At 39.2% G+C, this 24,446-nt stretch overlaps 1 protein-coding gene across 6 annotated transcripts in view; it reads left to right on the top strand.

Annotated features, from left to right (window-relative positions):
• APBB2 (amyloid beta precursor protein binding family B member 2) overlaps nucleotides 1-24,446 on the top strand; it is a 318,370-nt gene that overhangs the window by 39,438 nt on the left and 254,486 nt on the right. For 5 of the 6 annotated variants that reach the window (XM_054582097.1, XM_054582096.1, XM_054582094.1 and 2 more), the window contains exon 2: nucleotides 16,594-16,748. The exons of the other annotated variant lie outside the window; for it this stretch is intronic. The gene's annotated coding sequence lies outside the window, so the exon portion shown is untranslated. The remainder of the gene's footprint in view (nucleotides 1-16,593; nucleotides 16,749-24,446) is intronic. 6 annotated transcript variants of the gene reach the window in all.

The raw sequence follows: 24,446 nt of genomic DNA, 5'->3' as shown, positions 1-24,446 counted from the left end.
AAGGTGGGCAGGGAGTTGCTGGCTGTTGAAGTGTTGATGCTGGAATGGTTGTATGGAATTCATTCATTCTTTCTCCTTTTTCAAATGTATTTGAAAGTTTCTATAATAAAAGGTACAGGATACAGCAAGGTAGAGGACATGGGATGTTGCTTTTAAAGTATTGAAAGGACACGAAACTGGGATCTGGAGGCTCAGATTCTAACCCTGGCTCTTTAATGACCCGAGTGACTTGGAGTTGCTCATTCAACATCTCTGCACGTCGTGGACTCTCCTGAGTTCACTGGGTGGGGCCCTCTTTGTCTGTGGTCACCTGGAATGCTAGCCTCTTGAAAGAGGCTTGGGGTCTGCACTCCGGAAGAAAGATTTCAGAATTAAGGAGCCATTCCTGCGAAGGACATGGGTTCACTCCAGCTCTGCATTTGCCAGATTGTAGTTCCAAACTTGTCGCTTCCCCTTCCCCAGGGAAGCCAGCAGCATTCTGTAATACATGTTGTCAGTTTGAGTTGATAGAATTTCAGCCAGAGAGCAAAGATGCATCATACCATTAGCTCAGGCTCTGGAGGCCAGGTTCCCATCCCGGCTTACGCACAAACGGTGTCGCTGGACAGGTTCCGTAGCCCACCATCATCACAGCGTTGGTGTGAGGATTAAATGAGCTGATACCCGCCTGGCACATAGTAATGGCTCAGTAAATGGTAGCTGTCATTTCTTTTTCTTTGAAGATTTTATTTATTTATTTCTTAGAAGGAGGGGAAGGGAGGGAGAAAGAGAGGGAGACAAACATCGATATGGGAGAACCACAGACTGGCTGCCTCCTGCATGTCCCCAAATGGGGGCCTGGCCTGCAACACAGGCATGTGTCCTATGTCCCTACTGGGGACCGAACTGGTGACCCCTCAGTCTGCAGGACGACACCCAACCCACTCAGCCATACCAGTCAGGGTATAGCTGCTATTTCTATCAGCTCCATTGGTTTGGTTATTATTTTGGGTTTCCAGTTCTTAGAGGAACCATCCTTCCTCCCTCCCTCTCTTTGGAGACCTTGCTGCAGTCTGTGAGAGGGAAGCAGGGGACGAAAGGCACACGGGAAGGGAGTGAGAGGCCAGAACTTGCCTCTCACAGGTCACCCTGTGTGCCCTTCGCTTGGATGCTGATGGTTGGAGTTGTTGGGGCCTTTGCCTGAGGCGGCACAGCCAGGGCGTGAGTGGAGCCCCATCCGGAATCTGGCCTCCTGGCTGTCAGGGGTTTCTGCTGCCACGTTTGGCTTCCTGATGGCTCCTCTGGCATCCTGACTGCTGACTGGGGTGCAGTGGGCGGAGAGAAATTTTTTGGCTGTCTGGTCTATGTGGTATTAGGTTGGCCAAAAAGTTCATTTGTTTTTTTCCATATGATGGCTCTAGTAGTGCTTAGTTTTCTTTTAACTTTAATCTAAACAATTTTGTTAGATTGTATTGTGACAGCTGTCATATCAGCATGCATTTAAAAAAAAAATCAGAGTTGGTGAATTTTTGTGCAGCCATTTTAATGTTGAAGATGGAAGAAAATATGCAACATTTTTGGTGTTTTATGCTTTTTATTTCAAGAAAGGTAAAAACGCAACTGAAACACAAAAAAAGATTGATGCAGTGTACGCAGAAGGTGCTATCACTGATCAAACATGTCAAAAATGGTTTGCAAAGTTCCTTGGTAGTGTTGACATTTTGACCAAATAATTCTTTGCCCTGGGGCTGTCTTATGCATTGGAAAATGTTTAGCAGCACCTCTGGCCTCTACCCACTAGAAGCCAATCGTGGGAGATAGCCCACATACTCAGAATATCCAAATCAATAAAATTATTGGTGAAAATGAAAAAAGTTTTTTATTTAATGGAAAGAAAATGTCACGGACTCTTTGGCCAACCCGGTATTTTAAAAAATCATCCCCTCCGTGGAGAAGAAATGTCTCGTCTTCCCTAGCATTTGCAAGGAGGGGAAATGGGAGTAAGTGTGGTGTCCTTCAGGCTCTGCCTAGTCGCGTGGGCAGCAGGCTTCTGTCATTTCCTCCGTCAGGCCTGGTGATCTCAGGTCCTTGTCCTGGTCCAGGCCGGCAGCACCTGTGAGGTCCCGTCTGTCCCTACAGCCAGCCTGCGTCGGGCCCTGGGTGGCTGCCTTACAGTTGTCTGAATCAGCCTCCCATCCCTGCTTTTCATCCTGGCCATTGTTTCCCCAGCACACGCGGAGCAGCGTCCTGCGATTTTATTTGCTAGGTTTTTTTCCACTTAAGCTCATTGCTTTTCTCCTTAATTTTATTTCTTGATAGCCTTCATTTTCTTTGGGTGCTTCCATTTATTTTCTATTCATTAAGCTGCAAATAGGTTTACAAGCTTCTTTTATTTATTTCAGTTTATAGATTATACACATCCCTTTGCTCTTTTCTGCAGCTTAGAACACTTTATGGCTCATGCAAATTTCCTGGTGTCTCTGTGAGACCTGACAGATTACATAGCAATTTTATAGGTGAAATCACGTAATAGACTTAATAGTTGAGAGGCTAGGTTTTATCCTGGGTTTGAATTTCCATTCATACTTTGGGGGGGGGGTGTCTTTGGACAAGTTATTTTGACCTTTTCTACCTCAGTTTTCTCAGCTGAGAGACGGGAATCTCTGGGGCTTGTCAGGAGATGATGTGTCCAAGGCACCAATCATATTCAGTAAGTGTTAACTTATATCACTGTGTATATTGTGATCTTATCTGAGCTTCATAATAATGTAGTTTTTTGAGGTAGATGAGGTCATTTTCTTCATTTTTATCTATTTCCATTACTTCATCTATTCCTTTCCTTTTGCCTATATTACCAAAAAAAGGGAGACAGAAACACTTAAGGCAAATACATTTCTGTAATAGATGTGGCATTAAGGCGCGGTGAGCCTGAGATTTGCCCTCAAATTTTCTCCTGGAAAAGATGAGGGGTGAGTGGAAAACCTTTCTTGCATCTTTAAAGTTTAACTTATTCCTGGTTCGGTACAGCCTGAGAAGAGCTGGGGTGGGATGTAGTGTCTGTGTGAAGTGTCTCCTTCAGTCCAGTCTTGTCCTTGATTGAGAACCATGGGTTCCTGAGCGCAGGTGATAGGCCAGGAGGCAGTGTGGTGCAGTGGGCAGCCACACCTGGGGCGGAGTGTTGGCTCTGTGCCAGCCTCTCTGTGCTCCTCAGTTTCTTCCTTTGCACAGTGACTGTGCCACAGGGTGATCTTTAGGAACTCTGTGTGTGTGTGCATGAGAGAGAGAGAGAGAGGAGGAGGAGGAGAGGGAGGGGGAGAGGGAGGGGAAGAGGGAGGGGGAGAGCAAGCGAGAGAGATATGGCCTGATACAGTATAGTTGCTCAACCAATATTTGATCCTCTTCTAGTTTAAAACATAATTTTGTTTTGTGCAATGGAAATCTCCCACTAAAAGGAATTTCAGGCGGCAGCAAACAGGTTGCAGAGGCATTTTCGTGGGCAGTGGTACCCTTCCAATACCCCTGAGCTATTCTCACCCTGCCAAGAAATGGTGGTTTTGTGGAGCTGGGACTTGCTCTCAGCCAGTATTTCTCACATCCAGGTGGGCATTAGAGTGATGATGCTTTGTCAAAATACACATTCTGGGTTCCAAACCACACCTACTGCCCAGGCACGTACCTTTGGAAAAGCTCCTCAGGTGCTTCTGATGCCACCCTGCCTTAGAGCTACTGTTTTAGACAAACCAGGATGACATTCTAGGGTGTCTAAAATACGATTCACTTTATGGAACTTTCGTTGGGTGTAGCCTCTTAGGGATACAGCAGTATATTTCTGAGAAGAGAGTAGACTCTTGTATGCTTTACCTTATTAATGATAATTGGGTGTGATTCTTTCAGTAATAATAGCTAACTCAGGAGCCTTTACCTGTATTAATTCATTCAATTCTCAGAACAGCCCTACAAGTTAGGTGCTGTCATTGTCCCCTTCTGCGTGATGTGCCCGGGGTCATACAGCTTGGATGGGAAGGGGCCAGGCTTGGAGCCCAGGCAACCTAGCCCTGGAGTCAGCGCCCTTGTCCCTGGTGCTACTCGTGTGTCTTAATTACAGATAGGGTTGCCTTGGAAATGGGCTTAGGAGCGTGTAGCTCTTACCCAAGGGCTGTGGACATTTGGTAAGAATTGGTAGCCTCTTTCTGCACTGGCTGTGTTGTTTCCTGGCATATCCTGGCCCGGTCCAGATTCCCCGGGCATTCCTACCTCAGAGCAGTTGTGTGTGCTGGCAGGTGGGGCTGGAGCTGGTAGAGCAGATTTACAAGCCCGGCCCTCTTGTTTGCTTCTTCCACTCCCCACCTTATTATTGAAGTGTTAGGGATTAGCTTGCTCCAGGGATGAAGGTTTGGGGGTCATTCTTTTGGCTTCTTTCACTATAGTTAAATGATAGAGGGGGTGCCCGTCGAGGGTGGACGGTCCTTTGAGAAAGCCTCGGGAGAGAGGCTTTCATTTTCCCGCCACCTGGGAGACAGAGCGGAAGGCAGCTGGGGAGCACCCGTGCGCTCGCAACCTTGGGGAGCCTGGGGAGCCTGGGGAGCCTGGGGAGCCTGGCAGCGGCGCAGCGCGGGGCGGCCCTCCTGCGGTGTCCTCCGAGGCGGGGCGGGGCGGGGGGGCCAGCCTCTGCTCCGTGTCTTCTGGGCAAGTCTGTTGGGGATTTTTATTCCCTTTTTTGTTCAAAATGATGTATTACAGTATTTGGACCATAAAATAGCAGTCTATATTTTTAGGTACACTTACTTCCTGACTTCTTTGCTCTTGATTTCCCCCCCTGTACTTTCTGTCTCGCCCCTTTTCTTTTTTCCCCGCGTGTCCTTTCTAGGAGAAGGTTTTGCTTGCCAGCATTACTTGGTTTAAGGTGGATAATGTGTATAATTTTTAAGAGTTCAGAATCTTTTGAAAAAATCTGAAAAGAAGCCGTATCAACTTAGGAGTTACAAAAATATAGGATGAGCTTTCCAACAAATGCTGTTATTATAATCCTTAAGGTTCCGTTTCCAATCCAGCCATCGTAGATGCCCTGAGGGAACAAACATGGGAAAATAAGATGTGATCCTATTAATTGTGCTCTCACTTCTGTGGTTAAGTAGATTTCCAGTGAGGGCTGGAGTTGCTTCTTAATTAAACAGGTATTTCTTGAGGGCCTGAATTTGCCAAGCCCTGTACCAGTCTTTGATTTCACCTGTTCGTTGGGTGATGGTGCCATTTCTGCTTTGAGCTGATTTTAAAAATTCTTAGCAGCAGCTCTCAGCATAATTTATTAGCCCAGAGTTTCAGAATGTTATTCCATAAAAGCCCCTTTTCCACGTGTTTGAAGGGTAATACCATGCCTGTCTGCTGTCTCATGTGTTTGTGTAGTGCATCTTTTGGATTCTCTGTTACTCTTCTTCCTTTGTTTATCTTACTTTATTGACTTACTTTACTTTATCTGGTAGATAGAAATAGTACCAGAGTTAATTTACTCTTTAAAAAATTGAATAGATCAGTGTTTCCCATCAAGTGACTTTCAGACCATCAGAATTACAATCAACTTGTGCTTGTTAAAAATGCATATTCTTGTGCCATACCTCAGATCTGCACTTAAGAATCGCTGAGTTAGAGTTATATTCGGTCACTATGTTATTTTAAAACTGTCCTTAGAATTTTTCTTTCTTTCTTGGAATTAAAGAAGTAACTTCATTATCCTCTCTGAGTTAATGTACCCTGATTAAAAAACAAAAACAACAACAAAACACTTTCAAATAAGAATCCTGGAATTACGTTTCAGAATTTGAGATATTTCCATTAAACTTTTATTGAAACACATGCTGGTGTTTTATATAGTGTGGATATCAAGTTATAATTAGCAAAATATCAAATTACTTGCCTTTTTTAAAAGTGGAAGTTTAACAATGACCATAGTCATTAATTTGAAGTCCTAGTTCAAACAACTTATGATTTAAAATGAGTTAGATGAGTCACAGAGTTGGGTTGGTTGGCAAGACTAGGTGTAAGTGGATCCTGGTCTCTGCCCATCAACGGTGCAGCCCCAGGGAAGCTTTTCAGCGTGCTCCTCTGTCCAGTAAGTGATTGTGTGGATATGCTGTGACCTCTCCCCACTACTGGTTCCGAGTCAGCACTGTGGGAAGAGAAGTCAGATGTTGACACAGAGTCAGTATATTGGAGAGAGAAAGTTTTATCTTGGTGGAGGACTTTTAAAATGAAGTATCTGGTGACTGAAGGAACTAGAGTCTATCAGTCCACAGAGAATAAGAATATAGAAGTTAAAAAGACACAATTGGGAGTTTCTTATAATCATTCAGAACAACAATGCTGTAGTCACCTCAATTCCCGGTTATTGAAACCCAGCCAGGAAGTGGACTTCCTTAAGCCAAGGCCTGTGCTTTGTTTGACACATTTCATTTGCTGCACTGCTGCCAGGTGCATTTGTACCAGTTTATAAATGCTAATAGTAATGGGTGTGGGTAGCAGCTGGGCAGGGCAGTGTTTCTAGTGGTCTGACCTATTCAAAATCACCACTATTAAAGGAAAGAAACAAAGCATACTGTTTTAAAAGATTCATCAGTATTGTTAATTCAAACAGCTAGAGAATTGGAGAATTGGGGAGAAACTGGAGTTTAGTAAATGATTTCTTGCTTGTGCTGTTGTATTCCATTTCTATGTGTTTACAGAGAGGATGATGAATATATCAAAGGTGGCAAAGTAAATAAAGACCAGTGTTCCCCAAATCTTACTAATTTATGGACCTCTTTATTTAAAGGAAAAAAATTATTGCAAATCTCCAGTACTGATATAAATATTTTTTATTATGAAGTAGCCTTAAATATGCCAAATATAAAACTAGGTATAAACTCCTTATGCCGCCAGTTCTTATATAACTATAAAACAATGACAAATTTATATAGTAAATTCAAGCAAGTCCACGAAACCAATAAAATTCAAAGTAACACTCATTTATCGTGTCAGATATTAATCCTGCCCTTGAAAATGTGATTATGATCTGATTGCCAGAGTTCCAGGTCTTCTGAGATTCCTGTGAAACTCAATTTCTCCTTTAACTTACCTGCACTGGAATTTTTTTTCGTATAAAGCACCTTCATTTGACAGGAATACATGATTTTCATTTTGCTTCTGCCTCATTTTTTTTTACTTGTCCTTGATGATTAAAATTATACTACTAGGTGCCACATTGACCGGAAACATAAATGCAAACCCATTTTTGATTGAGCAAGACGATGGGACTTGGTGCTGGTTGCACATAAGGCAGTAGAGGAAAGGGAAGGGTCATTGGTACCTGTAGTACTAGGTTTCAGATCCGGGCAAGTGGCCACGGTGCCCTTCAGCAAAATGTGGAACAAAAGAGGAAATGTAGGTTTTGAGAAAATATGATTAGTTCAAGACTTAGGTTTCTAGCAGTATGGTGGACTGGATATTCTAACACACTTCCACACTAAAGCATTGTTTTCTGGATAGAACATTTTTTAATGCACTTCTGGGATTATGATCTAAGACATCTCCAATGTCTCCTACCCTACCAACCATCAAAGCTGCGAGCTTTGTGTATAAACAAACACAAAACACAGTTGCCTCAGGAGCAAATGCTGATATTACCACTGTGGTTAGAGACTAAACTTTGGGTTGGTGGCAAGAAGGGAGAGCCTACATTTTACTAGAACTCAAAAAAGGAGTTAAAGTGGCCCCAGGCAGACAGGGCTCCTTGGATTTTGGCAGAAGCAAAGGCAAGTCCTTTCTGGAGGAAGGCATCCCCACTTTAGATCTTGGGATTCTTCTGACTAAGATCAACTACATAATGAGTTCAGAATCGAAGGTCTCCAACCCTACTAGAAAACAGGCCACTGGAAGTGAGAGTCACCAGATACAAATAAAAAAACCAACAGATTTAGAACGTGGAGGACTTTAATATTAAAATGATGAGACTCAGAATGTAAAATAACTATATTGGGATGCTTTAAGAAAAAAAATCCTGTAATTACAAGTAAGTGTAAATAACATTAGATAAAAATTGACCAGGGATATTATTTAGTTATATAAAAGAAGGAGATCCTGGCATTTATAACAACATGGATGGACCTTGAGAACATGTGCTAAGTGATATAAGCCAGTTGAAAACTATACTGTGTGAGCTCACTTATATGTGGAATCTAAAAAAAAAAAAAAAAAACCAACCCCCCCCCCCGCCCCGAAGTTATAGAAACAGAGAACAGATTGGTGGTTGCCAATACCAAGTAGTTGGTAGTAGAGAAAATGGGTCAAGGTACAGACGTACAACTATAAGTCAGTTCTGGGGATGTGATGTTCAGCATGGTGACTAAGTTAACAATATTATATATTTGAAAGTTGCTAAGAGTAAATCTTAAAAGTTTTCAACAAGAAAAAAACTTTTGTAAGTATATGAGGTGATGAATGTTAACTAAACTTGTGATAATTTGGCAATATATAGTACATAGATGAAGTCATTAAGTTGTACCCCTTAATTTAATAGAATGTTATGTCAATTATATCTTAATAAAGTGGAGGAAAAGAATGTGTACAAAGGCAACATAAATCTGTGTTTCTGTTTTTGAAAAAAATTGCAAAGATTTGAGGAAAAATAAAATCTAGGGAAAAAATAACTGTTGAAATAAAAAATTTAATAGATTAGAAACAGCTGAAGAAGCAATTAATGAAGAAGAAAAAAGTTTTGAAGAAATTAATGAGAATGTGACATAGAAATGAGAAAAAATATGAAAGTGTAGTTGAAGGATATAAAGGCTACAGTGAGATCTGTTTAGAGTCCCCAAAAGATAATAGAGCAAGTGGAAGGAATTTGCTCTATTGGAAGGAAATTAGAAGATCTAGCATATAACTAATTTTCCGGGAAAGTTTGTGAGGGACATAAATGACTAGTGCTTCAAGTAATTTATGGACAAGCCAAGTAATTTATGGACAGATAAAGGGAGTACAGCATATACCAATAAGGATCAATAAGAAGAAATCTACATCTGGACATGGGAAAACTTCAATACATCAAAATTAAAAAGATTATCTTAAGAACCCAAGAATGAAAAGACAGATTATTTATCAAGGGAATAATGGGCTAACAGCTAATTTTTAACAGCAATAATGGAAGTTGGAAAAACATCTTCAAAATGCTAAAATACTGTTGATTGTATACCAGCAAAACTGTTACTGAAGAAAAAGGCAAAATGCTTTTCCACAAAATACTAACATTTACCATAGCAGACCTTTACCAAGGGACTTCTTAACAGATGTCCTTTTGGAAGAAGGAAGTGATTCCTGGAGGAAGGACTGAGATGCTAAAAGGAATGATAAAGAAATTGGTAAACATGTAGATAAGTCTCATTAATTAAAATTAAATAAAATTCAGACATTTAGTTCCTTTGTCATACTAGCCATGTTTCAAGGCACCAGTGGACAGTAGCTACTGTACTGAGCAACACAAACACAGAACACCTCCATCATCGAAGAAAGTCATACTGAAATGCTCTGCTATAGAGGGATGGATAGGAGATACACAAAGAGAATCTCCACAATTCGCTGACTGTGAGGGGCCATGGTGTGTAAAAGCCACCATTATAGTATGTGTAAAACATTGTAAGGAAAACACTGCTCAGAATTTTTAAGAGGCCATTTTTTTTAATGACATCTCAATATTACCTGTGCGAAAATGCAAAGAAATGTTCCCTTTCATTCCATTGTACCCCTCTGAGCGGGCGCAGTGTGGGATTGGAGCATGGATGGTGTAGGCGTCCAGGGGTCGCAGTGCGGGTGGGTTGGATATAGAGAAGTCAAGAGAAGCGTCTGGCCTGGAGACAAAGCATTTTTTATGTGGCGTAGAGTGTGTGTCAATAAATGCTAGATGAGCGAATGGGTAATTTGCTGGGTGGGTAGACGGAAGTCACCAGGACCCCCAGGTAGTTGTGCCTAGCAAGGCATTTGAAGTTACCAGAAAGGTTTGTATGATGTGTGCGGAGGGTCCGGAGGAAGCCTTGGTGAACATTATTTATACTCTCGTGGTTATGAAGAAGGGGCCCAAGAAAGTGCTTTCTGATGAAGAAGAACCAGAAAGAACCTGAGATTAAAGGTAAGGAGGTGAGATGTTGCAAAAACTATGTCAAAATAAGGCATATGTATTCCTAAATAAATATCAGCTTGCTGTATGTGATAGGAGCATTGAAAACCACAGGTATCACGAAGAAGGTAGTATTTGGGCTGGGCCTTGGGATGAATGATTGGCACATAGTACGGTGGGGCAGTGTAGGCAGGAGTAACATGAACAAAAGCACGAAAGTGCAAAGTTATGAAGCCCTTGGCAATAATTCCTAATGGATTTATTGTGGACACTTTACTGTGTCCTGCTTCTTCTAGGTAAAGTCTAGGGTGGATGAAGGAACATATATTCCCTAAGATTAGAAGCGTACTTTTTACTGATCTTAGGTTGGAATGGAAGGTAATTAAAATATCTCTACAGACCTGACCAAATACCTCCCCAGTGCTCTAAATAGACCAAACTTTGTATATGATTTTCATAACAGCCTCTTAAATTACAGAGTTTATGGCTGAATTGTGGGATTTAAGTTGTTTTAAAGACCTTAATGCCTATGGTATATTAAGATGAGTAATCATATGGCATTGCTAGCATAGGTGGTGGATCTTTTAGCTTGCTGAAGGTCACCAGATCATAGTGCTAAGAAAATAAGGGGCAGACAAGACTTGGGTAAAAATATCATGTCCTTGATTTAAAGGCTCTTAACATCAGTCAAGTTATTTGACTTCTTCATGTTTCAAGTTTCCCCATTTAAAAATAGGCGTAATAATAGTTCCTCCTTCAGGATGGGCGTGAGGGTGAATGGAGAGCACTCAGGAAAACAGTCACCACTTTTTATAATGCAAATATTCTAATTTTTTTTCAGTAAAGAAATAGAGTAAAACAGTGGCTCTCAACCATGTTTTGTGCATCAACATTATTTGGGGACAATTTAAAAAATGAAGATTGGCAGATGCCACAACAGTTTGGTATTCAGAGCACTTGGGCTTTGGACTTCGTATTTTCTGTGGGGACCTCTGCTTTGGGAACCCTTGATCTGGAGTTGAGTAGCATTTTGGTCAGTTTTACGTAGATATTTACTTTCTTCCTTACTATATAGTATTTTGAACATTGGCTCTTAGTATTTGTTGAGTATGTAAACTTCTAGGTTATTAATCCTGATCAACATGTAGATCTTCACTCTGACACATTCCTTTGTCTCTTTATTCCATTCCCTTCTATCCTGTACTGAATTTTTAGACAGTTGGGTTGGCTGTGTCATGGACAGCCTAGTTCTCAGGCCTTTTTTCTTCTTTTCTTAAATAAAAATATTTTAAAAGAAACTTTTAAAGACAGACATTTGGCATGTCAAAATTGAACATCAGTTTAGTTTCTAAAATAAAGAATTCAACTTTTTTTTGTCCTTAAAAAATGACTGCAGGAAATGCTCCTAAAATAACTGATACTGCCCCTGATAATACTGTGGTTGTTACTGGATAGATTCCAGCATGTGTTCTTTTTCTTTGGGGTGGGGAGGGGTGGGAATGGTACAGGGGGGTATTCTGTTCCATGCCAACACATACACAAACTGTAATTCCTCAAAATTAACAGCACCTTTTATATGATGGCAGTTATATAAATATTGTAAAATGTGGCCTAGATATTAAAATAAATAAAATGCTTACTGTACTTAGATCAATTAGAATATGCCTTTTAATTCTCGTGTGGTGATATTTTGGTTAAATCATTGTATTGCAGCTGAAGCAGCTTTGCTGCTTACATCTATTTAGTTTATGTATTTTACATTTCACATGGATGAGGAATGGCTGAAATGTCAGCTCCATTAGGGCAGAAATTTTGTTCAGTGCTAAATCCCTAGCACCTAGAATAGTGCCTGACACATCATGAGAGTTCCGTAAAAAATGTGCTAAATGAATGAGCTGACAACGAGACAACCAGAAGTAAAAACCAGAAGTTCAATAAAGGCCACCACCAGATATTTGTCTGGTGTTTGCATTAGAGGCTGCCTACATGTTCCCACTGCAACCTGTGCCTCTTACAAATTACACTGCGTCCCTTACCTAGGTCCTTAGGATTGTACCCACAGTGCCATGCCTGGCAGCATTGCAGTTTCTTAGTAAGTATTTGTTGACTGAATACATAGTGCCTTAAAAGTTTCTATACTATTTTTATTTACTTATTTTTTTTAAAAATGTATAATCTTTATTCTATTTTTTCCATTACCATTTAGTCCCCTTATACCCCACTCCCCCCAGCATTTGGTTTCATCAGTTGACAATCCCATGAAGTTGGCTGATAGAATCACCTGTTTTACTAATGAGGGAACAGAGGTTAAAGAGAGTAAGTTAGTCGTTCCAGAAAGCTTTGGGACGTAAGTAGCAGAACTGGGAACATAACTTCTATATGTGCTAATTTCTTCATCCTTGTTCTCTTTAGTCTTTAAAACATTAAATAAGTATACATTTCCACTCTGCTCTCCAGTTGAAAATCTCTTTACCTCAGAGTATGACAGGGAAGTTACTATGCGAAACCTTTTCTCAACTGCCATGTCTTCATCATCAGCCACAAAATTTGTTGGGTGCCACATTGGGTTACTCATTAATAGATTCTTTTACGTTGCCTGTGATGGGTACCTGTGATAGATCCTTTTGGGGAGAAAAAAACGTAGCCCTCATTATGTCATCAACTTTATACTCTCCTCTCTCAACCATTTAAAAATGTAAATTTGTTGATACTGTGAATCTAAGTTTTTAAAACCATATTTCCAAAGCAATGAGAGGAATGTTCTTCAGTATATTCTTGCCTGGTGCCCTGGTCACTTTGAGATAGGAATTTCAGAAGCGTTGAGTTGGCTTGGCTGGTATTTCTGGAATTGGTCCCTATGAGGGAGAAACTTTCCCTGTGGCATTAGGATAGAATAAATAAAATGCTGGCCAAACATGTACGATTTTGACACAGTGGTAACATTTCAGATTTTGACACGGTGGCACCACATTTTCCCAAAGGCATTCACTGAAGCCGAAACCAAACAACAGCGAAGGTTCTAAGCAAGAGCGGATTGCAAAATCTGTGAATCTGATCTAATTCTAATTTCTGTCTCATCTCTACGGAGAAAGAGAATTTGGTGACTTCAGTAAGATTATACTCAATTTGATTAGTAGGTTGGACTTCATTCTACCAGACTGCTAGATTTACAGTTGCTGCCATTACCTTACCAGTGACTTTAAAGAGGTACTTGAACAATACTCACCACAAAGCTTTAATTTCATTGTGAAATAGCAACAAGAACCTAATCCCTTGCGCCTGCCATGGATATTAACATTAGCATTAGAACTGAGGTATAGATGGGAATAAACTAACAATATGGTCTTTCCTCCAGGATCCAACCATGGAAATATAGAGGGTGGGGCAAAAAGTAGGTTTACTGTTGTTTGTATGGAAAATAATACAATAATTAAATAATAATACAAGAATAAACTTTTGCATACTCTCACCTGTAAACCTACTTTTGCCCACCCTATGTATTGGGGACGCAAGGAGCAGTTTGGGGAGGAAAAAACATGTTTTCTTTTCTGGTCAGGTGCCTGACTTCTCAGAGGAGGCGGGGCACGGCCATTGTGTTTGTTCTGGCTCTTACAAAGCGAGATCACATCATCCTCGACGCGGCTTTTTTTATTAGCAGCTTCACAGTTCGTGCCTTTGTCCTGCTGCACAGTAGGCAAGGGTGACGAGAGAAGTGAGCTCAATAAAGGCCTTTCAGGGAGCGGCTCTGAGTTTGTCATTGCCATCTGTCCTCCTCTCTTCCCTTCTTTGCAGCCTATTCACATTTTGTGAGACTCTTAGATTTCTGATGGGTGTGGTGTGGATGCGAGGTAGATGCTAAGAAAGAACTGGAGGTGAGCAATATTTCAAATGAATACCTTAGAAGAAAAGAGAAAAATCCTGCTTACTCTAAATCACATCAGATGTAAGATATTAGGCATCTGGATTATTTTATTTTAGTTCTTAGTGACCCCTGTTTTTTTTTTTAATTTTTGGAATCACCAATAACTCTCCTCTAAGACTTGGGTCCTTTTGGAAGGAAGATGCTATACATCACTAATTTCCAATGCTGGGGTGGGCATGCATCCTGCCGATCTCTGTCGGTAGCTTGGTGCAAATGCAGTTTTATCTTGTTGAAAATCTTTTGTCCCGCTTTGAGCAGTGGGAATGTGCTGTTATCAACAGAGCAAGTCCTGGGACCAGAGAGCTCTCCGGGTGATAGGCAGTTTCTGCTCAGGACACCTGCTGCCGGAGCACACTGCACCCATTGTTCCCCACTGAGCGCGTTTGAGTAGTCTTTTTTAGCCTGCAGTTGAGTCTTGGCTTTTTTTTCCTGCATGCATTTCATTTTTGGTGGAACACATCTCTGTCTTATTCTTCTGGTTTTGCTGATATGCCTTTAACATGTGTGGGTGGTTCATACAAACTTGTGTTTCGAACAGTGAGGGCCGAGATGTTGTGATGGAAAGAGCACTTGGTCAAAGCGGAGGCAGGTGATCTGGGCTTTCATCTCTGCCGTGCTGGCTGTGTGGCCTCGGGGAAGACATTTGACTTTTCTGGACAGCAGTGTCCTTGTTGTAAACTGATGGAGTTGGGCTTCTTGGGGTTCTGCGTTGCCAAGTCCCCGAGTGCTTAAGATTCCACCGTTGTGTTTTGTGTTTTCTGAGATGCTGAGAGTATCAGAAACGGGTGTAGCCGCGCTCACTGAGGGCCGTGCCTCTGTGTAATTGTAACACCAGGAGGTGCTCTTTTCGGATGCGTTAGTTAGACAGGGAAATGACCATGCTCTTTTTGCTTCTTTGTGGCAAGTTCACAGAATAACAAAGAAAAATTTCTTATTTCTGGGAAAGTACTGTTGTGAGCCCTGGAAGTGTTATTGGACACTTGGGTTTTGAACTTCTAAGTTAAGAATTACAGCATTCAGTAAGGAGGACTTAATGTATTTGCCCTTATTGTTGGATAAGGGGGAGGCTACTAGATCAGGCTAATCTAGTATCACACTTTATTTCAGACTTGTATGCTCACAGTATTTAATAAAAACCTTATTTAAGATACTCTAATTCTAATAAGTAATACATATTAATTATAGAAAATTTGGAACACACAAAGAAGGAGATATAAATATCTTCTAATCCCATGACCCAGAAAGAGCTTTTGTTCAAACTGTGGTGACTTTGGATTATACACACTGTAGAACAAAACTGGGATCATACCATACTTATAAAAATTGACATCTTGCTTTTTACTTGCCGCATTCTTCTTTAACTTATTTTTGGGACTCAAGTTTCAAGTGAAGGTAGAGATTAATGTAATATTATGCTTGGCACACTTGTGACAGGGTCTGCTTTGACTTACAGAAATAGAATTATGGACCCAGGATCTGAAAATAACATTTGTCCTGTTCCTTCTCTAATAGGCTTTCAAATTTAGCAGGTATAGATGTTATCATAACTATTACAATAATTAACAAATGAAGACTTCCTCATCTATTTGTTGTTGTTCACTAATTGCTTTTATAAGATCCCCTCCTTTTAGATTTCCGCACCGAATCGCTTGCTGCAACATACATTATTTTAACGCTGGTTTTCTGGCTGCCGTGAGCCTTCAAGCTGAAGCATGGTAGCTAGCGTGGGCCAGGCCAGAGGCTTGGCATGAAGTAGGAGAGTTAAAAGGCTTCTTTTAGTTTTTGCTTGACTATATTTTACATTTGATAACATTTATGATTCACATATTGAATGTTGCTTTCATATATCATTTTCCTTGATTAGGAAATGAAAGATGATTAGTTTTTCCCTTGGATTATTTAGTGTCTAAAATTTCCTGTTGCACCATTCATTTTGCATTGAAAATACATTCTAAATCCTGAGCCATATTGAAATTTTTTTATGACCTTTCCCTTATGTGTCTTTTGGTGGTGCCTTTTGAAGTCTTAAAATGTTTTTATATTTGACTGAGATTAAATCTGGGTTTCATTTTACTTTTTCTAAAAAACATATTGAGCAAGTTAATTTTTTGTTCAAGTTCCTGAGGGGAATGATTCCAGCCCTCTGTGTCCCAAGAATTCTGACTGAGCCTTGCCAGAACATTCCTGTGGTTTTCCACAGGGCAGATCAATGTGTTCATGAAATTTTAGTTGTAGCTTGTGTTTTCTGCCGTTAATTAAAACATCTGGCTTTTAAATTTTCCACAAACAGAGCACAGTCATTTGACCAAGCCTTTTCAATAATGATTAAATATTTTAATCCTTCCCACACAATAGCCCATGCTTGTCTTTAGGGCACCTTATACGCTGTTGTCTGAGCTCATTAAGGATTTTAAACACTTAGGAGATGTTTGGAGTTATCCTGCCAAACATATATATATATATGAGAGAGAGAGAGAGAGAGAGAGAGAGAGAGAGAGAGAGAGAGTTTCTGTATCTGCTTCCTTCTAATGGCTTCTGGCCTCTGCCCCTCCAGGTCGGAGCTGCTTGGGTGAGCTGCTGCGGTCCGTAGCCAAGCATGCTGTGGTTGGCTCTGCCCAGCTGTGGAACAGAAACGTTTGCTGGATGGAAAATCCATAAAAGAAAGCTGCTGTGAAAGCCTGAGACAGACCATAACTTAAGCAAAATCAGGTTGGTATAAGATAAGGGAGGCTGGACTAAGTGGCTTGCGTCAGATAGGGAAAAGTTGTTTTGTTGATTCCATACAGTGTTTTTGAGACAACCCGAAATAATCATTCCAGTTATTTGAGAGATTCCTAGCATCAGATACGTGGCACATGCAGTGCCCCGATAAACGTCCGTGGACTGTGTATCGTTGTCCCCCTTCTCCCTCTCCTGTGCCAGGAAAGAGAGGGAGCGCTCGAGCACATCCGCGAGAGGCCACAACCAGAGGCCGCCCCTAACCACCTCGGTGATCCTGGCTTTGCTTTGGAGAGGAAGCAGTGTCCCTGAGAAAGCGTGAACTGGCACTGGCACCTTCAGAGACTTGCCCCCATTTGGGATTTCACATCGAAGTGTGGATCATGGGGACCTGCCATGTTGGGGGCAGGGCACATCTGTCTGTACTTCTTGAATTTGCTTGACAAGATTTTACTTTTATCTTCCCACACACAAAAGCTGGCAACACATTTGGTTTCAGTGTGCTTTTGGCATTAAGATAGTCCAATAGGACAAAAGGGGAGAAATATCCCAAAAGTAACAGGAATACAAATAGGTGCAAAACAGTGGCCTAGGAGAATGAAATGCATGGCCCCTTCAAATGGGGCCAGCGATTCTGTTTGGTTGCACTGTGACAGCTGTCCTGTCAGCGTGCATTTTCAAAAGAACTTACCAAAATTGGTGGATTTTTGTGCAGCTGTTTTAGTATTGAAGAGGGAAGAGGGTACGTAACATTTTTGGTGTATTATGCTTTGTTATTTCAAGAAAGGTAAAAGCGCCACTGAAACGCATGAAAAGGTGGAAAAGAAAGCCATTTTGAGAAAGTGTATTGTGTCACAGGGATGAACACGGCAAACATTTTCTATTGGATATTCAGTGTGAAACTCAGCATTAGACATTAAAAGGAGTTAATAAATACTCACTAGAAGGATGTGAGTCAGCACTCTTGAGAACCTGTGAAGTGACGAATGTCTGTTGACTTTGACCACCTAGCACCCTTCTCCTCCTGCTTCAACAGATTACCTTGATTTTCCCTGGGCAGCCACCCTTGCTTTTTTTCAGCCTATGTAGTTAGAGGAGGTGACCCCACTGTCTCTGTTATGGGCACGTGACATAAACCTGGCTAGTCGGGGTCGCAAGGATCGGTTTATGGAGGAGTCCTATTTTCACTGGAATTGTGGTAAAGACATTTTCCTTTTTGTGGGTTTGTGAAGCTGATGCTGCTGGTTACTCTGACTGCTACGACTTAGGGAACGCCTTTCTGAGAAGGAAGTCGACTCAGGAAATCAGGGCAGGGAGCTGGAGGAAATGCAGTGGGGAGAGAGAGGCAGACACACACAATGCACACAACACGCAGCACACACAACACACGCAACTCACGGTGCTGGATTCTGTAGCACCTAAAGCCAGCAACTCCATTTTCATTTTCCTGGCAGGTTAGCTAGTTAGTTTGAGTGAGGCATCCACCACTTACAGCGGCAAACATTTTGATTGGTAATGCCTCTTGGGATGAGGACTTAGCGTGACATGACCGTGGTGGTCTCTGAACTCAGGGGCTCCCTGTGTGAGGACACACTAGATTAGTACTGGGCTGGCTGGCAGTGAGAAACGTATCACTAGAAGTAGGAACTAAGTTTTGTGGGAGCAGATGAGATGGAATTACGAATTCTGCTGGGTGGTGGAGAGATTAAAAGAGAGAGCTATTATTTAATAAAAGCGAAATAGGAATTCGTCTTCAAGAACATTTTTAAAAAATATGTTTAATTCAATTGCTTTTTGAATCTGAAAGCAAGGGAGGCTTTCCAGAGCCTACTGTTAAAATGAATTGTGAATGAGGAAGGTAATTTCAGAGCTTGCTAGTAGTAGAATCTTGCTACGTACCGTAACCATTTGGGGGCAGCCAAATGAGAGGTTATGCGAGAGCTGTCCAGAGTTTATGTTAATGCCACAGGGTAAAAGCTACTTGTCTTACCAAAACCTCAGTTGGCTTTCTGTTCTCAGCAGAATTCCAAGAGTATCATGAATTTTAAAGATTTATTTCCTCTTCTTAATGTTAGACTTTATTATTTTATTTTTTTTATAATCAACATGGTTTGCTTGTTAAACAATTCATAGACTTTATTTTGAGGATGGCAGTTTTAGTTTATAGAAAAATTGAGCAGGAAGTACAGAGTTCCTACCCCCCCACCTTAGATTTTTCCCTGTTATTAACATCTTGTGCTATTAAAATTGATGAGCCAGTATTAATATATTATGATTAACTAAAGTCCATAGTCTACATAGATTCACTCTTTGTGTTGTATATTTTATGGGCTTTGACAAATAATTAATGATACAGACAAATCTATTTGATTGGCCAAAAATTTTATTTAGTTTTTTTTGTACAATGGCTTAGTTTTCTTTAACTTCATTTGAAACTATTCTGTTAGGTTGTATTGTGACAGCTGTCAAATCAGCGTGCATTTTAGAAAACTTACCATAATTGGTGAATTTTTGTGCAGCCATTTTAGTATTGAAGATGGAAGAGGATACGTAACATTTTTGATGTATTATGTTTTATTATTTCAAGAAAGGCAAAAGCACACAACTGAAATGCATTAAAAGATTTGTGCAGTGTATGAAAGGCGCTGTGACTGATCAAACTTGTCAAAAATGGTTTGTGAAGTTTCTTGGCACTATTGACATTTTGGCCAAATAATTCTTTGCTATGGGGCTGTCTTTTGCATTGGAAAATGTTTAGCAGCGCCCCTGGCCTCTACCCACTAGAAGCCAATAGCGGGAGATAATCGACATAGTCAAAATATCAAAAGAATAAAGTTATTCGTGAAAATGAAAATGTCTTATTTTATGGAAAAACTAAATGGACTTTTTGGCCAACCCAATACTTTAATAGCATCACACACAATACTTTCACTGTGCTGAAAATCCCTTGTATTCTAACTAATCATTCATTTTTCCCTCCCCTGAATTCCTGGCAACTATTGATCTTTTTACTGTCTCCATAGTTTTCCAGAATGTCATATAGTTGGAATCATACAGTATGCGGCCTTTTCAGATTGGCTTCTTTCATTTTACAATATGAATTTGAGGTTTCTCTATGTCTTTTCCTGGCTTGATAGATTTTTTTCTTTTTTTAATGACAATTCTATTGTTTTCATGTACTACAGTTTATCCCATTACCTACTGAAGGGCATCTTGGTGGCTTCCAAGTTTTGGCAGTTATGAATGAAGCCACCATAAGCATTCATGTGCGAGTTTCGCAGTTTTAAGTTTTCAACTCCTTTGGGTAAATACCAAGAAGCGTGATTGCTGGATTGTATCATAAGAGTATGTTTAGTTTTGTAAGACTGCCAAACTGTTTTTTCAAAGTGTCTGTACCAATTTGCATGTGCACTAGCAATGAGTGAGTTCCTGTTTCTCCACGCCTTTGCCAGCATTTGGTGGTGTCAGTGTTTTGTATGTTACCCATTCTAATAATGTGCATAATGGCATCTCATTGTTCTTTTTATTTGCAGTTCCCTAATGATGTATGATGTTAAGTATCTTCAAATGCTGTTTGCCATCTGTGCATCTTCTTTGATGAGGTGTCTGTTCAGATCTCTTGCCCATTTTTAAAAATTGGATTGTTTAATTCTTTACTGTTGAGTTTTAAGAGTTCTCTGTATTTTGGATACTAGTGCTTTATCAAATAAGTTTTTTGCAAATATTTTCTCCCAGTTCTGTGGCTTGTCTTTTTATTCTTCTGACAATTCCTTTCTCATAGAAGAAAATTTTAGTTTTTAAAGTTTTAATGAAGTCCAGCTTGTCAGTTATTTCTCTCATGGATCGTTGGTTTGGTGTCTAAAATGCCATTGCCATCTCAAGGCTATCTAGGTGTCTCCTGTTATCTTCTTGGAGTTTTATAGTTTAACATTTTACTTTTAGGTTTATGATCTATTTTGAGTTAATATCTGTGAAAGGTTTAAAGGTTTTGTTTACATTTTTTTTTTGTATGTGGTGTCCAGTTATTCCAGCACCATTTATTGAAATTACTTCCCTTTCTTAACTGAATGGCCTTTGTTCCTTTGTCAAAGTTGAATTGACTATGTTTGTGTTGCTTTATTTCTGGGCTCTCTGTTCTGTTCCATTGACCTATTTGTCTGTTTTTTCACCAATACGACATTGTCTTGATTATTGTAGCTTATAGTAAGTCTTCAAGTGAGGTAGTATTAGTCCTTTGACTTTGTTCTTTTCCTTCAATATTGTATGAACTGTTCTGGGCTTTTTGCCTCTCCATGTAAACTTTTGCATCAGTTTATCAGTACCCACAAAATAACTTGCTGGGATTTTGACTGAGATTGTGTGGAGTCAATAGGTAAAGTTGGGAAAAACTGACATCTTGACCATATTAAGTCTTCCTCTTTGTGCACATGGAATAACTATTTCTCTAGATCTTCTTTGATTATTTCATCAGTTTTGTAGTTTTCCTCATGTGAATCTTGTACATATTTTTGTTAGATTTATTTCGAAGTATTTCATTTATTTTGGTGCTAACATAAATAGTATTGTGTTTTTAATTTCAAATACCAATTGTTTATTACTGGTATATAAGAAAGCAAGTAACTTTTGTATATTAACTTTGTATCCTGCAAACTTGCTATAAGTGCTTATTAGTTTCAGGAGGGTATTTTTGTTGTTGATTCTTTGGGATTTTCTACATAGATAATCCTATTATCTGCAAACAGTGTTATTTCTTCCTTCCCAGTGTGTATGCCTTTAGTTTTCTTGCCTTGTCTCACTAGCTGGGACTGACAGTGTGATGTTCAGTGGGAGTGGTGGGAGGGAACATCGCTTCCTTGTCCTTGATCTTGGTGGGAAAACATCTCGTTTCTCATCATCACGTCTAATGGTAGCTGTAGGTTTTTTCTGTAGATTTTAAAACATTAAGATGAGGAAGTTCTACATTTCCTAGTTTGCTGAGTTTTTGTCAGGAGTGGATGTTGGATTTTTATCAGATCCTTTTTCTACATATTGATATCATATGGTTTCTCTTTAGCTTATTGATATGATGGATTATATTAATTGATTTTTGAAGTTGAACCAGCCTTTTGATAAGGCTTATATTGAATTTCTAGATCAATCTGAGGAGAATTTTCATTTTAACCAATACTGAGTTCTGCTTCAAGATCATGGAGTGTGTTTCCATGGATTTAGGTGTTCTTTAATTTTTTTCAACAGCTTTTTTTTTTGTTTTTAGGAAACAAAACTTCACTTCTTGTTAACATTTATTCCTAAGTATTTTTCCTTTTTGATGCCTTTATAAATAGAATCATTTCTTAAATTTTATTTCAAGAGTATTTATTGCTAGGTATAGAAACACAATTGATTTTTGTATATTGCTTCTTCTTTTCTTCTACCTTGTTGTTTATCAGAGTTAATAAACAGTTTTTTATTGTGATTGTGACTTCCTTAACATTTTTTACATACCAGATTATATCATCTGTGACTAAAGATATTTCTATTTCTTGTGCAATCTGGTTTTTATTATTTTTTTTACACTGATGTAAAAACTTCACTGTGATATGAGAAGTATGAAATAATGTTCTTTGGGGTTTTTAAATGAAGTCATCCTATTGTGTTGCTTTGGAAAAGGACAAAAGATGGTAATTATGAAATTTATCTTCTCATAATTAAGCTAGTTATTCAATCAGTGAACTTCTTAACCACTCCTCTGTCTTCTTTAGGGAAATGCTTATAAAAATACTTTGCATATTTTTATTTTTGGTTATTTGTCTTATTGGATATATGGATTTGCACATATTTTCTCCCAGTCTCTGGTTTCTGGCTTGTTTGTTTGTTTGTTTGCTTGCTTTATGGTGTCTTTAGAGGCACAAAATTTTCAGTTGTAATAAAGTTGAATATATAAGTTCGTTTCTCCCAAAGCTCATAATGTTTTTTTTGTTTTTAAATGCTCTTTGGCTAACCAGAGGTCACAAAGATTTTCTCCAATGTTTTTTTCTAGAACATTTGTTTTTTTAGCCCTTACATTTAGTTCTGTGATTCATTTTGGATTAAGTTTTGTGTATGATGTGAGGTTCAGGTATATGTGAACTTTAAATTTCATTCTCTTCTTTTTTCCATATGGATATCCAGGTGTCCCAAAATTATTTGCTGAAAAGCCTGTTTCTTGTTGACTTATTCTGGTACCTTTGTAGAAAATTAATTGAGTATAAACATAAGGGTTTTTTTCCTGGACTCTCAGTTCTGCTCCTTATGCCAGTAGCATAATTTACTTAGGTTTTTGCAATGCAATTTTTCTATGAAAAAGGTGTTTTCAAGAAATGGGATTAAGCTGCAATATGTTTCTTTCTATTTTTGCTACTTTTCCTCTCCCTTCCTGTTTGAGTCGCTCTGTTAATGGTACTCTAGTGCCTGGTTGTCTCTCTGTGGATATCTTACGAGGATCTGAAATGGTAGACGAGCACACAAATTGATCTAGGTGCATTTTCTGAACTACTACATATATTACCTTAAATCAGAAATACCTTCTGATTTCACTTTTATGTTATTCTACAGAACAAAATAAGTGAACAAACAAAACAGAAACAAACTCATAGAAGCACAGAACAAGCTCATGGTTGCCAGATGGGAGGGGAGTTGGGGGATGGGTAAAAAGGTGAGGGATTAAGAAGTGCACATTGGCAGTCGCAGAATGGTTGTCACAGGGATGTAAAGTCCAGCACAGGGGTACAGTCAATATTGTTATAACTATCTATGGTGTAAGACCTATCACGGTGATCACTTAATAAGATATATAAATGTCTAACCGTTATACTGCATACTTGAAACTAATATAATATTGACTATCAACTATAATTGAAAAATTAAAAATTTTTTAGAAAATCCTTTTTTCCATAAAAGTGGTAAGCATTTTTATGCCCATTTTCCATTTAAATAAAGCATTAAATTTAAACATTTTATGTCTTTTTAATCATTGCCAATAACTACTGACAGAAGGATTTACAAGTTTGGCATATTATTTCAAGAATATCAAGAATTTTCATTAATGGTTATGTGAATTGGGTCTTTCATACAGAAAAAGCTACATTTCACAAAACTTTACTAAATGGAAAATTATGAATTAAAATGTCTTGGGTTTTGGGAACATAGTATGGTTTTATGTTTTATGAAAACTGGACAGTTTTCACAATATAATTAAAATGCTGGCTGTATTTTTATACTTACCTTTGCTATTTTTGTCTTTGAATCGGTATGGTTCTCAATAGACTACTGTATAGACATGAACATAATTATATGGGAAATGTGAAGGCTAAATTTATGTCTCTTCTTAAAACGGTAAAAGTTGTGAATGCAAAAGGTGGGAAAAGAATTAAAAAAGAAAGTCAGTGGTTTATTGCAACAATTTTTAACTAGCTTGCCACAAGAATTTTTAAAATGTAATACCTGACTATTTTGTTAGGGGCATTGACCTCTTTCACCTTACATTGTCAAATCAAAAAAATGACAACAGCCAACACAGCAATAGCTGTCCAGTGTAAATGAATCATAATTATACCTTTTTTTTTTTTTTTTTTTTTGGTCTGATCAGCAAAAAATACAGTTGATGCGTGCATGGGATGCAAAAGGTTGAAAATCGCTGCTTCATTGGGATTTTTGGACTCCAGTTGGCCG

This window comes from Pteronotus mesoamericanus, unplaced genomic scaffold (genome assembly GCF_021234165.1).
Source record: "Pteronotus mesoamericanus isolate MK-2021 breed Mesoamerican mustached bat unplaced genomic scaffold, CSHL_Meso_final contig_68, whole genome shotgun sequence".
NCBI classification, from domain to species: Eukaryota; Metazoa; Chordata; class Mammalia; order Chiroptera; family Mormoopidae; genus Pteronotus; species Pteronotus mesoamericanus.
The sequence above is the reverse complement of the archived record's forward strand: the minus strand, read 5'-3'. Positions and strand labels throughout refer to the sequence as shown.